Source organism: Leopardus geoffroyi, chromosome A3 (assembly GCF_018350155.1).
Source record: "Leopardus geoffroyi isolate Oge1 chromosome A3, O.geoffroyi_Oge1_pat1.0, whole genome shotgun sequence".
Classification (NCBI taxonomy): Eukaryota; Metazoa; Chordata; class Mammalia; order Carnivora; family Felidae; genus Leopardus; species Leopardus geoffroyi.
Window position 1 is genome coordinate 125,645,609 of NC_059336.1, and position 19,812 is coordinate 125,665,420.

The following is a 19,812-nucleotide window of genomic DNA, read 5'->3' on the forward strand; positions in this document are numbered from 1 at the left end:
ATGCCTAGGGCACAAACTCTGTGGACAGGTCACTCACAGGGTCACTCTAGTGCTGCCTAACACTGATGGGTTGACAGATGTCATACAGTCGTTAAACTCTCTGAACTTCAGTTGCTTGTCTGTAAACCAGGGACATGCCTACCTCAGAGTTGCTGAAAAATTAATAATATAATATTTACAAAATTACATAAATACATGTTAGTTTTATCAAAAGCAATAACTGTTAATGACCTTTGTCATTAAGCACAATGACATTATTAACAAACACAACCAAAACGTTCTTTGTGGTAGATGCAACACATTATATTGGAAATGGACTACAGAAATCACAGGATCTGGTCCTCTGCTTTAAAAGAAACAATAGTTATGGGGCGCTGGGGTGGCACAGTCGGTTAAGCATCCGACTTCAGCTCAGGTCATGATCTCGCAGCCATTGAGTTCGGGTCCTGCATGGGGCTCTGTGCTGACAGCTCAGAGTCTGGAGCCTACTTCAGATTCTGTGTCTCCCTCTCTCTCTGCTCCTCCCCCACTCTCTCTCTCTCTCTCTCTCTCTCTCAAAGATGAATGTTAAAAAAATTAAAAAAAATAAGCAATAGTTAAATACAGTTAAATATGATACAGTAGTTAAATATAGCAAGATTTTGAGCAATGGACTCAGAGAAACTTGGATTTTAATCCCAGCTCTGTCACCTATAAATATTTAAGCTAACCTCTAAAGTCTCCATTTCCTCATTTGTGAAAAGGGAATAATAATGGTGGACTCCTAGGGTTGTTACTGAGGATTCAGTGAGATAATGTGTGTAACACTCAGACTGCAGGTCCTTGGAGGGCTCTCCATAGATATAGATGTGAGCTGCTGTTGTGTGCAGGCTGAAATAAAACCAGTTCATGCTGGACCAGAATGTCCCCTGAGATACTTCACTTTTTCCAGTTCCCTTAGCTGAGCTCATCTTACACAATCCTACATCACAAGGATGTTCTTCCTATGGGCTTGCTTTTAGGAATAATTATACTAAATATGGTTCCTTTCTTTCCTAAGTTTCTTCAGAGTTCTAGCTGTGGTGTGAGTGCCCAAAATTAAAGATTTGGACTTTTTCCTTAAAAATAAGAGTTAGGAATGACATTAATGGAATCAGGTTTTTTATCTTATTAATTTAGTGAGTTCAGTATTCACCTTAAATATTGTTTTAAGTTGTTAATTTCAATATTTATTTTAAAACTCTATTGTGAAGCTAAAAGTAAAAAAGCTTTTTTTTTACTTTCTCTGCTGCCTTTCTCTTGCTTCTAGTGCCAGAAGCTGGAGACATGAGCAGGGCTGGTGCACAGAGAAGATGGGGGGCTCTGAGAATCAGGCTTGGAAAAGAAGTGTTATCTAAGCCCAATGAGAAGGAGAAGGTTTGGACTAAGGGAAGGGCTATGTTCCAGGCTCCAGAAGGGGTCAGACCATACATCCATAGGTTTAGAAAAAAACCTAATGGCTCAGGAAAGGATGTGAGCCCATCTCTCAGCAAATATTTACTGAACACCCAGTGGCACCATCAAAACTGCAGGTAACATAGACACAATACATAGACCTTGACCTTAGGAAGACTCTGGCTGTTGTAAAGGCAACAGTATTTCACATAGGATAGAGGAACTCACTTCTACGACTCAGGCATATGGAGATTCACAGGTGAAAATGGTTATAGATCATCAGTTTGCCTTTTTCTGGCCATATTTCATTCTCTCATCCGTTATCTATCAGTTCCTGTTGGCTAGTGCCTCATCCAACTTCTGGCATAGAACAGACCTTAGGAAAAAAGCTGTGAACGGATGAATAGGTGAGTACATGGGTCCTTGCAGCATGTCATAGGATGGATTTTTCATGACTCGCCCCCCCCCCCCATACATTTGCGATAATTTCTTTGCATCTAAATTGCTGGGAAATAGATTCAACATTTTCTCAGGAATTTGTGATTGTTTATAGAGTTGAGGAACCCCAGGTTTAACTAGCCTTCATTTTTGATGGCAATTTCCAGATACACAAACCTGTAGTGCTCAGCAAAGTTGGGGTAACAGATACCCAGGAGCAGGTCTCCTGCTCATGCCCACCATTTATTACTGGAACCCCAACTTCCTCTTCCATCCACATCGTGGTTCAAAGATAGAGCCCATAAAAAACAAAACAAACAAAACAAAAAGCAAACAACATTTCTAGCCAATGATGGCACACAGAGTGCATCCCTTTTGACCTGGGGATAGTTCACAATTTCCCACTATTTCCTGTTAAGACCTTAGGCAGGTCAAATATCACAAATCCTTCCATGCTAAAAGTTCTTTGGGAAGTGCCATTTACTTTCCCTGTTTCCCTCTGCTGCTTTGGAGAGCTATAGAACACTGGTGAAGGAGGCCATTAGAAAAAAGCTGGAGTATAAGGGCTTATTTTGGATATTCACAAATAGGACTGATCCTCACCTCTCCTCCACTTGTCTTCTCACATTGCAAAGCTGCACAGGAGAGTGTGGCTCCCCTTTGACTCTCAGTCTCTGGTTCACTTACTGACACGCAGCAAATTCTGATACAATTTTTCTCATATCTTGATAGCATACAACCCAAAGTCTTCAGCTTTGGTCTCAATCATAAAATAAGGCAATCCTCACAAACTGCAAATCTGGGGTAGGGTTTGGGTTGGTTGGGGTTAGCAGGTAGCTACAGTACTAACAAGTCTAAGAGGAAATGGATAGAGATGAAGTCATTTGCCCAAGGTCACAAAAATAACAAGAGAAGCAGAGATTCAAACCCAGGCCCTCCTGACCCCCAAATCCATGCTCTGAAGCACTTTGCAATACTAGCAAGTGGAGAACATTCCTGAAGCCCAGTTATGAGAGAAGGGACCTCCCTGGGTGAGATGACATCACACATTAGTTAAACATCACTTCTTCATGATAGCAACTGGACTCCAAGAGTACCCTGAAATGCTCCCATTGGCACACAGGACGCAGAGTCACCTCCAGTCTCCATGAAGAAGGGTGTTAATGAAGCAATCCTACATGGATTTGTCAGTCAATTTAGAATTAGAATACATAACAAAGATCTTGAAAATAAGAAATGCAAGTCCTTTGTTCCCACAGTTGTATTTTAAAATTTTATTCTAAGGATATAATCAGAAATGTACACAAAGTTGTACATACAACATGCTCATTTCAGTGTTATTTATAATATAAAAAATAATAGAACTAAACCAATGGTCAAGAAGAAGTCCGAGTAAATTATGGCAGTAACTCTTAGCATCTGTTGTGGAAGAATATATACTGATGGGGGAAAGGTTTCTTGCAATGTTGCTAAGGGAAAGAACAGGTTACAGAACAGTATTTATTTTTATTTCTGAAAAGCATATTGATAGTCTAAAAGAATGATTTGAGTAAATAAAACAGTGCCCAGAGTAGTGGGATTTGTTTACCTTTTCCTGCCTCTCCATTTTCTCCAATTTTTCTGTAATGAGCACGTGTTACTTTTGTAGTCAGGAAAAAAATGTCAAATAAATGTCATTTATTAAAGATACAAAGTCAGGGGTGCAGTTGAGTGTTGGGCTTTGGCTCACGGTTTGCAGGTTTGAGCCCCGTATTGGGCTCTCTGCTGTCAGTGCAGAGCCTGCTTCAGATCCTCTGTCCCCCTTTCTCTCTCACCTCCCCTGCTTGTGCTCTCTCTCTCTCTCAAAAATAAACAAACATTAAGGAGAAAAGATACAAAGCCAAATCCTGCCTTCTAGCATTTGGCTCAGGACACCCATGAATTATGCTGCTTGACACCCTCACTCTCATATGAGAGCTCTGGCCACATAGCTGTTGAAGAGACCCACTCCCTCAGTCCTCCCGAGGACTCAGGCAATCTGAGTGCCACTTCTCCTACAAGACCATGCGCCTGGCCTGAGTTCATGCACCAGACCCATTCTTCCTGAAGAAAGTCCTTCCCCCACCCAGTGCACTGCCTCGTGGAGAGGGATCTCTTGCCTGATGGGTTCTCATACCTGATGGGATGTGGTGATGCTCAGCACTGGCCTTTCCAGGGGAGTTCTGGGGACCTCATGCAGGAAGCTCCTGGCAGGCCAAAGCTTGCTTGAATTTGCACCGGGTAACACCCAGGCTGTGCTTTGCTGAATTTTCATGAATCAATAACAGGTGATCCTTCTGGAAGTAGGTAGGACTTAAATCACATGTTAATGACCACATACCTGGATGTGTAATATTGGCCATATTCACTCCTCTACATCCTGCCTTGCTCAGGATATTAAAGGTAATTGGTTAGACAGGCTCAGTGTTGTAACCAGCAGGCTATGGGCTGAATGATTCTGAAAGGCACCTGAGTTTTGGCCTTTAGAAATGCTGTCATTTGGCTCTTAAATGACAAGTGCCACTCCTCCAGTCGAGCTCACTCTTGCCTGCTGGCGTCACCCAGCAGTTGCCCGGCCCCAGGAGCACTGGCTCAAGTGTGGGCTGGGCTTGCAGTCCAAATAGGAGCTGAGGAGAAGGGTGGGCACCCCAAGCAGGGGGAAGCTGGACAATGGCTGCTTTCACCATGCTGTGACTGGGGAAGGAAAAGTCTGGGATGGACCGAAGCCCAACTGCTTTTGCTCTTCTGAATGTGTGACCTGAACTTTACGAAGTGCCTCTGTGAGCGCTCAGAGGGCAACACTCAAAGCTCCACTGTGCACGTGTTCCCTTGGTTTCCTTGCCTTTCTTTTTCCTCTTTGAAATGAAAAATAAAGCCACCTGTCAAAGCTGGTGATATGTTCAGACCTGTAACCCACACAGATTCAGGAAGACTTCAAAGTGGAAACTCCTCGGATCAGATTTCATTTCACTGCAGATGGTAAATTTATGCCCCGAGCTCCCACCTTTGCTCTCACTTCTGTTCTTTAAGCTGCTGAAGAGAATACACAGTGGTGTTAGGTGCAGACTAATGAGTTAAATGCCACTTAGTCCTCAAACTTTACAGACTATCTGGATTTCAACAGAGATGAGCTGAGACTTAGCTTTTTTTATAGACTCTGGGCCCTGAAAGCATCTGCCGGCTAGAAGATAAAACACCCTTTGAGACTCCACCTTCTGGAGTGTCTGTCCACCTTCCTAGCACTTGGACTTATAACAATGGGGATAAAAATAGTGTGAACTCATAAGGTGGTTGTGAGCTAATTGAGTATTCATAAGAATATTGCCAGAGACAAGCTGTTATATATATGTGTGACCTGTTGTTACCTTGAGGAACCAGATATGGAGGGGGCTGGTAAAAGGAAGGTGAGTCTATCTCCTGATAATTCATTCAGAACTATCTTTACCCATTATCTAGCATAAACTCTTCTGAGAGCTAAGAGGAGGAGTTGAGGCCCAGCTTAGCAAAAGGAGACAGTCATATGTACAGTGGATTTCTTCCTTGGCCATTTCTTCTGGAAAAGATCGACATGCCACCTCCTCAGAGAAGATCCACCCAATCTTTGCTCTGCTTGTTATCTCTGAAATTCTATAATGCAGGTGTTCTGGGCTGTGGAATCTGGGCCGTTTATTGCACTGACTACAGAGCTGGTGTAGTTTTCACTCATCCTGTGAGGTTCTCTTTACTGTTACCTACACGGCTTCTTTGGTGTTGTGCACATCTGTCAACCTCTGGTTTGTGTTCATTGTCTCAGCTAAGAGGCATTTATAAAGAAAAGAAGAGCCATGGCTTGCAAGACATACTTAGCTCATTCTGACGCATCTCCCCCATACTTTGGATGCTGCCTTCCAGGTAAGTAGAAGAGACCTAGAGAGAGCTTGTAGGGAAGAGTGATGACATGTATACTGCCGAGGTGAAACTCAGATTGTCTTCCAGCCCAGCTCCCTCTGGCAAGGGAGGGCCTGTTGTCTCATGTGGACAGGGCACACATTTGCTTTCTAGATCAGTGACAGCTGACCCAGTAGGAGATCATACTCCCCCACGGTCCAAAGGTGCTGCTTTGTGGGCTGCAAGGTTCAGGCAGAGGTCAGGCCTGTGTTCACTCTCAGGGGACAGGGCTCTTGGGTAGGACACTCAAGACACTTTGCCTCTTGCTCATGATCTGGTCCCGTCTGATCCCTTCCTCTGGAGGACAAAGGATCCAGATGGAGTCTGGTCTGATACTGAGTAGGTCACCATGGTCAGTTGGCTACTGGTGAAGAAGTGTCCCCGGAGTGAGCATTTCCAGGTTGCACTCAGACTAATTCAGGAGGTGTGAGGGCACACTTTAATTCCACATCCCAAGTGGACTTTAGGACTTTCTGCCCGCCTTCTTTTCTTCTTTCCATGTGGCACTTTCTACACAGATGAGAATCTTGTAAACCCCTTATTTTGACAATTGCCATTACCACTGGACTTTCAGCCAAGAACAAGACCATTCAACAGACATTCACAGACTACAGCTCTGTCTGTGGTCTTGGTGAAACAGAGAGAAAATAGTTCCTGTCCTCAAGGAGCTCACAGCTCTGTGTGGCAGGCAGATGAGTGGAGAGAGAATTGCCAGGAGAACAGAGACCATGGCTGTGGAGGGATGCATGAGGCATGGCTGGAAAGCTGTGTTCCTGACGGGCTGCTTTGTGCACTCTCCCCCCTGGGGTGGTTTCCCTTCTTGTGGGAGAGGAAGTTCCTGTAGGGACACTAATCTTCATCAGATGTAGAACATCTCCTCCTTTGAGGACTGATACTGATGTTGATCACAGTCTTCCTTCACACTTTCAGAGAGGCCTGGTGCCTCCACACAGAAGCTGAGCGTGGTTCTAAGTTTCTCAGAGCCATTTTTCTGGCATCATCACCTAACTGCTAAAGCTGTTCAGTTGCACCTACTACCTGGTTCACTTAAATGTCAGATAGTCCCGATTTCCTTTCTCCTAGACTCCCTACATTCTTATACTCATTCAGGCCCAACTTGGGTGAAGTCTTCATAGCCTACCCATCCATTCTCAATCCTTTCTTGAATTTCAGGAGTCCCCACCCGTACCCTGCATGTGGCAACTGCCGCTTACACCCCAGGTCTGTGTCTGGCATCAGGGTCTCATATTGCCATCACTTTAAAATGCCGCTGAGGGGCGTTTGGGTGCCTCAACAGGTAAGCGTCCGACTCTTGATTTTGGCTCAAGTCACGATCTTGCCGTTTGTGAGGTTGAGCTTTGCATCAGGCTTCATGCTGAGAGCGCATAACATGCTTGAGATTCTCTCTCCTTTCTCTCTCTTTCTCTCCCTCTGCGCTCTCTCTCTCTCTCTCAAAATAAATAAACATTTTTAAAAATGCTGCTGAAATTTTCAACACTTGTATCAGAGCTCTCTCGTAGATCGTTAACACTTTGGAACACAGATGCCCTCCCTCATGTATTTGGCTGTCCCTTACAAAGCCTAGAATACTGGGTCATTCATGGTAGTGGCTCAAGATGTTCCTGTTTCATAAGAATTTCATACCTTTGATTTTCAAGTCTGTCAATAAATACCACTTGACTGTATTGCTCTTCCAAAATGAAAACAAACTTCTCATACACTTAAACACATGGTAATTCGAATAGCTCCTGTTTGTTGAATATTGACTACGTGCCAGGCAAAAATGACTTGCACACATCATTTGACTTTAACCCTTATGATAACTTGCGAAGGAAGTGTTACGATACTTATATCAGAGGTGAGGAAAGTCTGGTGGAAGTTGTAAGAATCCGGATGGAAAAAGGAAGGTGAGTCTATATGCCGACCATTCAATAATGGACCACAGGCATTGCGTCAGCACTCCCTGCCAGGTGAGCAGTGGGTTAGAAAGCCAGGGATGGTGTGTGCGAGGAGAGTTATTTGAGGACTGATTAGTTCCCTTCAGCTTCAGAATTATCTTGTTTTCCTTTGGCAGCGTTAAGCTTTAGACAGAACTGACTTCAGATAAATTGATGACAAAAGGAGAGTCATTCAGACTTTTTTACTCATCATGTGACTCAGGTGCTCGGTATGGATTCAGCACAGCTGTGTTTTTAATAATCTAAGCCAGATTAAAGGGATCCATGTTTGAAACGTGTGTTTTATTTAACAATGTGTTACTTGTGGCACTTCACACACACGTGGGTTTCTAAGTTTCCCTTGAGGAAGCTGCATGAATGTTCAGTGAGCTACAGCTTTCACAAGATCTGTCTCCTCCAAATCTTACAAAGAATAAGCTTTAGTAGCTCCCATGTCCCTCAAATAAACGAACACTAATCAACTCACTCAGTTCAGTTCATTTAATTTTTAAAATAGCTCCATGCTATTTTACTTTTAAAATCTCAAGAGATTTCCTGAATAGATCATTACCACCAAGTTGGTACTGACTTGTGGAGGCCATAAAACAAATAAAGTCATTAAAAATAATTTGAACAAAAGGAGTAACTTGATATTATGCCATCTACATTTGGTTAAAATGACATTTTAAGGTTCTCTTTCATCTTACTAAACAGATCTCTAAAAGAAAAAAATGTGATTAATAATTATCCTCCATAAATCTTATGATAACTATTATAGTCTTTGGAGAATTATGAATCCACATCTGGAAAAAGTATTTTATATGCTACTGCCTGTAAAACAGCATGCCATGCATTTTACAAGTGCACGTTAGTAAGTAAAAATACGGTATGTTTTTTGTGTTCATCATTTTCCCCCTCCAAAAGAAGTGTAAGCCTAGTTTATTTCATTATAAAGAGTGCTAATAAAGTTTATAGGATGCTTGTTTTCCTCCCTTACTTTGGTGCTGATGCAGTTTCCTTAGGTTATTGGAAATGAGCTTTCTATCAGAACTTAGGGAAGCCTTCATTATAAGCCAGGTCATTGGTGCCCTCAGAATCACTGCATGGGCAGAAGCCAGCTGGTCCAAGGGGGTGGCAGAAACATCACAGGAGTAAGCTAAAGCCATAGAAGCCACAGACTTCACTTTCTTCCCCCCACTTTGGCTCTTGAATTTGATTTTTTTATACCGTTTTAAATGCGCAGGTCTCATGAGCTAGTGATTCAAAATGCAAGATCGGCTCATTTTTGGAATTAGAAATTTGATTAAACTTAAACATTTGTTAAATAAAATGAGCAAAGTACTTTGAGAGCCAACAATGTCCCTTGGAAATAGAAAATGTTTTTTCGTTTCCAAGCAGCTGTTTGCAATAAGAAGTGGCTGGTGAGTGAAAGGGAAGGACGCCATTAAGTGAAGGTAACCCCTCCAGAGTTTTATGGAGCTCTGCAGTCATGTGAGCGCCATCAGTGATAAATATCACAATAGAGGTTGCAATGTGCCTGGTTTTATTTTCATGGGGATCCTTGAATACACTTTAATTCAAGTCACAGAATACATTTAATGACTGACCGTGGAAAACCACGATCTTAGTGTGCACAAAAGCAACTTTAGTGAAGAAAGATGTAGAAGTCTTCTTTCTAGAATAACCTACAATAACCCATAACAATAACACCTGTGCACCAAATTTTCTTTTGTTTGGATTTTGGAAAAGCAGCAGGCTAAACCCTACTAAAGTAGATACCAGGTTTTCGGTCTCTAGAGAGTTCTAATGCATTTATCTTTGGGGCCTCGTTTCTAAGCCTTGACCAGATTAAGGGCTTGAGATGCTGTGGGAATGGTGAGGGCCATAAAGTTCACTGTCCAACCCCCTTACCTCACAGAAGAGGAATCTGAACGGCTGAGTGGGAAAGGAACTTGTCCCAGTGCCATAACAAGCACAGATAGGACTAAGCCCCATGTTCACTAGATTGGGGTCTCCCTGCTCCTAACTCCTCCAGTAGACTGACAAGCATCAAAAGTATTTCTAACTTAAAATGGGGGCATCTTGGCACATGAGGATTGGGGTTTCTGTTCCTTTCATCATATCATCAAAACACATCTCCCAGAGCCTCATTTATTCCATGGAAGCAACTGATAGTGTCACACACAGTGTCATAAAAACACCACTTAATGACTGACAGACAAACAAAAGGTAATTTTAGTGCACTTAGGTCATGTAGAGAAATAGTTCTATTGTTTGAGGTTTCTAGACTTATTTCCACCAATAATTAGATGTGTGAGTTTGCATAATCTCACAAGAACGTACATTTAAATCTATTCAGCTTTAAAATCAGATCAGAAAAGGGGTGCCCGGGTGGCTCAGTTGGTTAAGCATCCAAACTTCAACTCATGATCTCACAGTTTGTGGGTTCAAGCCCTGCTTGGAATTCTCACTCTCTCCTCTCTCTCTCTGCCTCTTCCCTGCTTGTGCTTTCTCTCCCCCCCCCCCGCCTCTCAAAAAAGAAAAAAAAACTTATAAAAAATAAAATAAAGATCAGAAAAGATGATTGCAAAATTACCTTTTATGTATATGTTAAGGAATCATTCCAAGATTGGTTTCAGAGTTATAATGTATGACAAGATTTTCTAATATCTGTTCCAATTTCTATCTAATGCCTACAAATGTGCCTGTATCAATTAGACCTTCCAGTATAACAAACCACCCCAAAACTTGGAGGCCTAAAACAATAGCCATCTATTTAACTGATGACCCTGTGAGTTGGTGATTTGGGCTGGGCTCATTCACATGCATCCAGGATGATTCTGCTTCTGGGGGTTAGCTGGCCACTGGTTGTTGGGGTAATGGAGGCATCTGGGCACATGGTTTCTCTTCTGTCGGCTAGCCTGGGCTTGTTCATTTGGTGGTTGGAGGTTATAAAAGGCAAAGTAGAAGTAATCAAGGTCTCTTGAGGCCTACACTGGGAACTGGAACACCATTATTTCCATATCATTCTGTGGCCAAGTCATAAGACCCAGAAGATTCATGGGAGAGGGGAAATAGTGTCTATCCTTCATTGGGAGGAGTTCTAAAGTCAAGGTTACATGGATACAGAGATGAATGGAGGATTTTAGCTATTTTTGCAGCCTACCATAGTGCCTAACTCTTATTATTTAGAACACTATGGCCTCCTTGAATCAGCGGTACTAAGACTTTTAGATTTCATGAACCAGTACAAAAATGAAACAAAATAGTATAGGGAATACACATAAGTATTTTAAAAACTGGCAAATTTTGATTGTAATAAGTGAGAACATTTAAAACAAAATGCCAATCATCCTCTATCCCATGATAGATATAATATCAAAGACTACATGAATCTATAACTCTAGGGGCATAACACTGAGGTTTGGTGCCCTGGTTTAATCTTACCTGAACAGCTGGTAGGAGGAATTGGCCCTCAGAGAATTTGTTTCTTCCTTCAGCATTGCAGTCACCAGCTGGGAATCCTTAATTAAAACATTTACGCACCGAACTTGAATTTTCTCATCTGTAAAATGAGATAGTAGCAACCCTTTTTTCATTGTATTTTTGTGAGTATTAAATGAAATAACATATATAAAATTGACACTATGCCAGGCTCATAGTAACTGCTCAGTATAAGACAGTTGATTATTGGATGGTTGATTTGGTTTTAAAACATGTTATTGAGTTTTTACATACCCTCCTTCCTACCACTGGGTTGCATAGGAAACACAGCAGATTTCTTTTCATTTTAACTCCGATGGATTGTATTAGAAAAAGCACAACAATAAAATAGATATGAAACTGTAGCCACATTTCATGCAAACAGCTGTAATAGCATACCTCCTCACAGACATTCAGCTAACATCAGTACCTCCATAATTTAATCCTCACTCTGTGGATAGCACTTCCCTATAATGCATGTCTTATCTCAGGGTAAATGGTTTCCCAGGGCTTGTCTTCCCTAGGAAGTTTTGCAGGAATTGATTTACTAGTTTTTCTTTGGCCACCAGCTTTTGTGACCACTTACTAACCCAATAACTAATATGTAAAGAACCATTTCTTGAAGAAAAGACTCCTGTTTACTCCTTTGAGTATACTGATCTTTTTCTTAGAATTCTTTCAGCAAAATAGATGAAGAAACATAACAGAAGGGGTGCTTGGGTGGCTCACTCGTTTAAGCATACAACTCTTGGTTTCTGCTCAGGTCATGATCTCATGGTTCATGACTTCGAGCACCACATCAGGCTCTGCTTGGGATTCTCTCTCTCTCTCTCTCTCTGTTCCCCCCTGCTTGTGCTCTCTCTCTCTCTCTCTCTCTCAAAATAAATAAATAAAGTTAAAAAAAGAAACATAACAGAATGTGATGACACACTTAGTTTGTGTGACACCACTGTTGAAGGGAAGGGGTAGGGAATGGTTTTGTTTAATCCCTCCTACCAGCTGTTTTTGAAGCTATACCTTTTTTATTCATAATTTTCATTGAACAGTCCCTTAGCAGCTATTATTAAGATGAGATTACACACAGAATTGCTTCTTGGTTGCACATTGGAGTTATAAAAATTTCAGTATGCTAGAATTAACCAGGCTTTCAGACTAAGACAAAATGATTTTTCAACAAGCCTATTTACATCATAGCCTGTCGCCAACTTTTTTCCCTCACTGCTCTTCCTATCCAGTTGGCTTCCCCAGTCTATATCTGAGTTATTTCCATTTTAGGTAAAGAGAGAAAACAATGAATGTCACTGCTTGTCACTGCTGCTCATGGCCATAATGGGGCTTTATTTACACTGGTGACTTAACATAGTGCCTTTCTCCACACTGCTTGGTGGGACTGGTTTCCTCACCTCTGCAGCCCCCACACCCCTACCCCCGCCACCATTCTTAATCCTGTGACATGCCATATGAGTCCACAACTCAGAGAAGGCTTCTGAAGAAACAGAAGAGTTAATTCTTTCTGTACTATATTATTGTTTTCTTAGCATCCCTAAAGATGTAATTCTTGCCAAAAAAATAATCTCAAACTTGGCTGGAGCCAAAGAAACCACCTCAGCAGCTTTCTTAATTCTGTCAGTGTTCATGAATCCTTCTCACTCCTCCATACATACCTTTATACCTTCATGTTGAAAAATTCTGTGCCAGTGTCTGTGCACACGTGTGCCACTGCATTCTTACTTTCATTTGGGGTCTGGTGTCCAAGCTTATTATTCGAAGTGATTGCCAATGCTATTTTTCTACCCGCTATTCATCTGGAAAGATGACATAAAAGTAGACCAATTGATAAACCTGAGAAAAGCAGAGGGAAGGAGGATGCTATGAATAAGGGTAATAAAATTAACTTCCCAATTTTAAACTATTAATTCCCTGAACTTAATTTTTAAAAGCCTTAGATTGGGCACTTGAAAATTTATCACTCAGTGTGTCTCTCTCTGTCTATGTCTCTTTCTATTGGATTGAAAGAAACCTGTGGATTATAGCAATCCTATGTGTCTGACCCTTCATTTGAATTTTTAAGCTCATTTTGGCAAACATAATTTGGTAACATTTTATTTTTTTTTACTTTACTCAGAAAGATAAATACCTTTATGATGAAGTGGCATGCAAACCCCTTGCCATATAGCAAGCCAAACCTAAATACTATTCTCTTTTAAATGGAACTGACCTCCATAGCATGGAAGGGAGGCAATAAGAAAACAAAAATGCCTCCCTGAAACAGAACCCGGAATCTAAAACCAGTCATTCTCTTGAGGGTTGAAAATGTTTTCCTTCAAATGAAATTAGACTTGTGTTTCTACCATTATGGTTTTAGCAGTGGAAATTTGATAAGGATGGCCATTTCTGTTTCCAGATGGTCCAGAAGATCTGGATGCTTCCCCAGCAAACTGCCCACATTCCTGAGCAACAATTCTCTAATAAAATTAGGTACATTTCTTCTGGTGACACCAAGGATGGCTTGTTCAGACTGAACCCACACGTCTCCTGAGGTTAAATAGCACAGCTCTAGATAGGTGTAGGCATATGTTTTTAAGTCAAAGTGTTTACATGTATAACAGACAAGTTTTGAAGTACATATCCAGAGTTGTGGGTAACATTTGCTAGGAAGAAACAGTGAAGAGCCCTTTAAGTAGAACAACAGGTTGGCAAAGGTTCGGGTTATGTTGAGTGCTCGTTAAGAGTTCTCAAGGCTGCACTGAGCATTCATGTAGAAAAACCAAGAAAGAGGAAGTTGGATGGGTGCAGTAGACAGCTTCTGGCATGACTCCCAATGATCCCTGCCTCCTCGTATTAGTGTCCTTGAAGTTAGGCTGGACCTGGTGACTTGCTTTTAACAAATGAGAATATGGCAAAAGCGGTAGGATGTCATATTCGTGATTAGGTCATAATGACTATGACTTGCTTCTTGCTAGCCCTCTCTCTCTGGCTCCTCTTGTAATCTTGCTCTGATGAAACAAGATGCCCTGTCACGACCTGTCCTATGGAAGGGACCATATGGTTAGGAAGTGAGGGATAGCTCTGGGCAACAGCCACCAAATAACTGAGTTCCCCATTACAGTAGCGACAAGCAACTGAATTCTACCAACAACCACATAAAGGAGCTGGAAGCAGATCCCTCCCCGAGCAGGCCTTTGGAAGAGACTGCAGTCTTGGCCGAGACCTTGACTGCAGCCTGGGAGAGACTCTGAAGTAGAAAACCCTGTACATACCACGTCCAGATTTCTGGCTTATAGGAACTGTGTGAGAGTAAATGTATTTTAAACCTCTGAGTTTTGGTATAACTTGTTATGCAGCAATGGGTGTTATATTAGTCAGTGTTCTCCAGAGAAACCACACACACACACACACACACACACACACACACACACACACGCATGTATATATTTTCGCGGAGAAAGAGTGAAAGGAAAGGTGGGAGAGGGAGGGGGAGAGATGTCAAAGAATTGGCTTGTGAGATTATGGAGATTATGGAGACTGATAATCCATCCTCAGTGTGGACCAGCAGGACCCAAGGGAAACAATGGTGTGGAAGAAGTCCAAAGGCAGTTTGCTGGAGAGTTCCCCCCTGGTCTGGGAGGCTGATCTGTTTGTTCTCTTCATGCCTTCAAATGATTGGATGAGGCCCACCCATATGATGGAGGACAGTCTGCTAACTCAGAGTTTACTGATTGAAATGATAATTTCAAAAACAACTTCCAAGTTGACACATAAAATTAACTGTTACAGATGTGAATTCATACCTTAAAGGTGCCTTTTAGAGAAGCTTGGACTTAATCATATCCTGGGCAAGAGGGCACATCTCAGGTGTTCAGCTGAAAAAAAACCCAGCATTTTGGGAAGATAAATCTGACAGTGTTGAGTGATACTTACAAAGTTGTATCTCAGCTCTTAGGCCATGGTAGATGATTTTGAGGACTTGGGAACAAGTAATTACATGTACATTTTAACCAACTGTTAGAGAGCAAATACCCATTTGGTACCTGTGTAGATTACAAAAGAGCACCATACTAGCATCCCTGAAATCCTGCTGTGGCCCTATCTGATCAGAACTCCCATGAGTTTTTATAATATATTCCACAATCAAAGATAACTGGGAAATGTAACTAAACTTATAATTATGAATATCAGTGGAACGTAGAATATATACTGATTATTCTAAGTATATTAAGACTTCCCTTTTTAAGTAGATATATTCTCCTAAGAACAAAGGTTTTGTCTCCTGTCCATCTGGAGGATATGACCACATCATGGGTGCCATGTTGGTGATCACTTATTGGTTATTTGACAACTCTGAGCAGTCTCGGAGCTCAGATGGGATTTGTCAGGAGGTAAGATGTTTTGGTGAGAAAATACATGTGCTGCTGAGCCCAGACATCCCTCATAATTTTTAGTTTTTAGGGAAAAATTATCTGTCTGTAAAGATAGAGCTGAGCATAATTAGCCTAGGCTATGTTTATATAGACAGAGTTGAAATGATTGGAGCTCCGAGCCTTTTATAACTCTTTAAAGATAACTGCTCATTTTCAGTGCTCAAAACTCAGCATCTAGATTTGTGGTTATGTTATGAAGGTTAACAGGTATCTGTATCAAAGTTTACTTTAATTATTGTGTGTGTGTGTGTGTGTGTGTGTGTGTGTGTAGTAGGGGAAGGAGAGAGAGAGAGAGAGAGAGAGAGAGAGAGAGAGAGAGAGAGAGAGAGAGAGATTCCAAGATCAGACGCAGGTTTGAAGGTTACACAAGTGCAGTGGAAGCCCACTGTCCTGCCTGCAGTATTTTACCAGGTGACGAAACTTCTAGGCTCTGTGGAAAATATATTCTGAATTTCTTCTATAAATTTTAAGTGTTTGTTTCATTGTGGCCTGCTGGCACTAGGATTTGGTCTGTCAAGGGTATAATAAAAATGGACATAATGCTTTGAAATGCCAAGAAAAACAAATGCTAAACAGGAGCCTGTGCAGGCTAAAATATGCAAACAAGCCAAGAGCTCTTACCCAGCAGCAGGATGGGGAGCTTGCAGGAAAGGGGGAGCTCTGTGGCCTATACAGTGAACTGTAGGATTGCAGCGTGCATGGCGAGAATGCTTGCACCTCGGGCAGTGGGGCACTTGATGCATGTGTCCAGCTGCAGGTTTAGTTGAGATTAATGTGCTTTGATGACCAGTCCTATCCTAAAGTTTCCAAGAGGAATCAGATTCTGATGCCAAGTTGCCTCAAAACAGATGGGCAAGACTTTTCCATGGGGAAAGAGCACCAAGGTGAAATGCCACATGTCAGGAGAAGGTATTTCAAACTTAATTCACAACAGGCGAAATGATGTAGAAGAGTAAACTGACCTTCAGAAATTTCTGGTGTGAACATTGAGAAGGAACCCAAAACTCTGTTCTTAGAAAAATTGTCCTCTCCCACTGTCCTCTCAGATTTCCAAAGTTCACCTGTTGTGAAATGCTAGCATTTGTTGCTGGAAAAGGACACCAAATAATGTTTTCATCTTCTGCAGAAAAATCTCTGTTTTCATGAATTCAGTGTGAGACCAAATATGTCATCACTTTTGCTCAGTGTTACAAAGGGAGAATTCTTTCAGCTGTCTTTATTGGAACAGAGCATGTTTTCACACTACTTTATGTCAGTGTCTCCCATTTTAAGTTTTTGTTTTTATTGGACACTTTGAATTTTTTCAGCCCAAACTGCACATATCCAAAACCCACTAGATTGTAGGCCAGATGATTGGGCCAGGGAATAGCCACTTATTCCCAGATTTATGTCAAGACTGATTGAAGTAGAGATGCAAATATTCCACCTGCATGATCTTGTCTTAACTCCCCGGAAACTCTGCCCTTTCCCAAGATGCCGTGTGTTAGTTATAACTGTAGGCTCTATTTTGACTAAGTCCCAAATTTGTGTTATTTAGAACTTAAAAAAGCCTTTATATCTTACTGAACCCCTAATATGTGTGGTTTGCCATTACTGAGGCCGTGCACTTGTCCTGTGGGCTGCAACAGGGAGGAGGGCACAGTAGTGTTCATACCTGTTGTGCGAGGCGGCGGGGAGGGGGGGTTGCAAAATAGATGGAAAGCATGAAAAGTACCTTTCTGTAGATGTCTGGAAAGAAACAATATCAGAAACATTGCTGGGAAAAATGAGTAACTCGCAAAATACAGCAGCAGAATTGTGTATTTACTCTAAACCCAAAAATAATTACGGATATATTAATGAATTAAATGTAATACATAAATCATAGTCTTTCCTACTATGGGATTCGTAATTCATAAGTATTTATAATTAATAACTATTATTTTGAATTCAAAGTATTATATAATTGTTAAAGGCAGGTGTGGTGCACTGATCTTAGCTTCAGAAAATATGGATTTTAATCTAATTTTATTATTAGCTGTGTGCCATTGGGCAAGTGACCTAACTTCTCTGTGTTTAAGTTTCCTCAGTAGTACAACAGAGATAACAATAGTCATCTTACGGTCACTGATATAATGGCTAAATGATACAAAATAAGAGAAGCATTTAGCACTATGCCACATACACAGAAGGCACTTAATAAATAATTGTTATTAGAAGGAACAAAAACATGAACTTGGCATTTGTATAGGAGGCCCACATGTGCTATGTACAGACAAATGGGAAAAGAACAGATTTGAAAGACGCATATTAGGGCTTGGAATGTAGGCACAGTGATGACTAAGGGTCAGTAGAGTGCTGGACTTCTCAGAATGACTATAGATTTGAGGGTAGAAATTATCCACTGCCCTATGTGTCCTCTTGTCTTCATGAGCTGTTCCTCCATCACAATCCCCATTGTGGTGAAAAGATAAATCACCTACCTCTTTGGACAGGAGTCTTCCAATGCCAACACATAACTGAGTTCAAGCAAAACAACTTTTTAACTGGGTTAGAGTCAGTTGTTTTGAAAGCGTCCCTAAGGGAATACCTGTACATAGGCACAAGGAAAGTGGAAAAGGGGTATGAAGTCAAGGTCAGCCATGATAACTTCTATCTGCCTCCTCTGGCAACCTTCCCAATCTGCTGTGGACAGTGCAGTGCCAGGAGCAACTTGTCACGTAGGACTGACGTTCAGGGGGTCACAGGAGAGTGCCAGCCACTCTGCATTGCATTGCGAGCAGAGGCTGATATTTAAGAGCAGAGACTCTGCCTGATGAAATACTTTTTGATTGTCTACAAGTGCTTCTTAGTTCAACCCTACCCACTTTTCCACTTGGGGGTTCAATACGTACTCATTTTGCCTTGGCTCTCCAGAGTTCATTCAGCGGACATTTACTGAGCACCTGCTATGTGCAAGACCCACTGTTTGTAACTAAAGGAGATCCGTTGATGGCTCATTTCTGGCACCAATTCTCACACGCTGCTCCTTCCAGTGACCATCTTGCCACTTTCTTTAAAGACCAGTTAAACTTACCAATCTTTATTAAGTGACCAGCTTGTGGATGGCTCTGCTATGAATATGGTGAAAGATAAAGGAGAGGCACAGACTGGACCTCATGTTTTCATTCCAGATGTTTGGTTCCTTCCTGAGCCAGCTTGGTTGAAAAGCTTTCCATAAGGCAGCATATGGGCAGAGGGACTGACAAGGAGAGGCAGGAGAAGAAGAGAAGAGGCAAAGGCATGGCCAGTCAAAGGATGCTGGCCATTATTTCAGGCGTCCAGGCAAGACTGAGATTACAGGTCAGGAGCTCAGACAGGAAAGGGATGAGCCAGAAATCTCTTTTACATAACATTTGATGTATGCTCCAGGGGGATGTTAGGTGGCTGGATGGTGGAACATAATATATTCTACCTGTAAAATGTTAAATAACCTCATTTTAAGATAGAAATAGATACATTGTCCAGAAGTTATTTTTCTATAGTCATCATTACTAGATGATTTATGCAGAACCAAATTCTTTTTTTCACTTTTTATTTTTTTAATTTTAAATTTGTTTATTTGAATTCAACTTAGTTAACATACGGTGTAGTATTTGTTTCAGGAGTAGAACCCAGTGATTCATCACTTACGTATGACACCTAGTGCTCATCCCAACAAGTGCCCTCACTAATGCCCATCACCCATGTAGCTCATCTCCCCACCCAACACCACTTTAGCAACCCCCAGTTTGCTTTATTACTTAAGAGTCCCTTATGGTTTGCCTCCATCTCTGTTTTTATCTTCTTTTCCTTTCCTTCTCCTATGTTCATCTGTTATGTTTCTTAAATTCCACACATGAATGAAGTCATATGATATTTATGTTTTTCTTCCTGACTTTTTCACTTAGCATAATAAATACACTCTTGTTCTATCCATATTGTTGCAAATGGCAAGATTTCATTCTTTTTGATGGCTGAGTAATATTGCACTATGTGTGTGTGTGTGTGTGTGTGTGTGTGTGTGTGTCTATATATATACATATATATACCACATAATTTTTATTCACTCATCAGTCTATACAGACCAAAATTCTTATAGAGTTTTTAGGAAGGGGGTAGATTCCTCATTGTTCCAGACTTGGAGGAAGGCTTTCTAGGGAAGATTAAATTAGGGC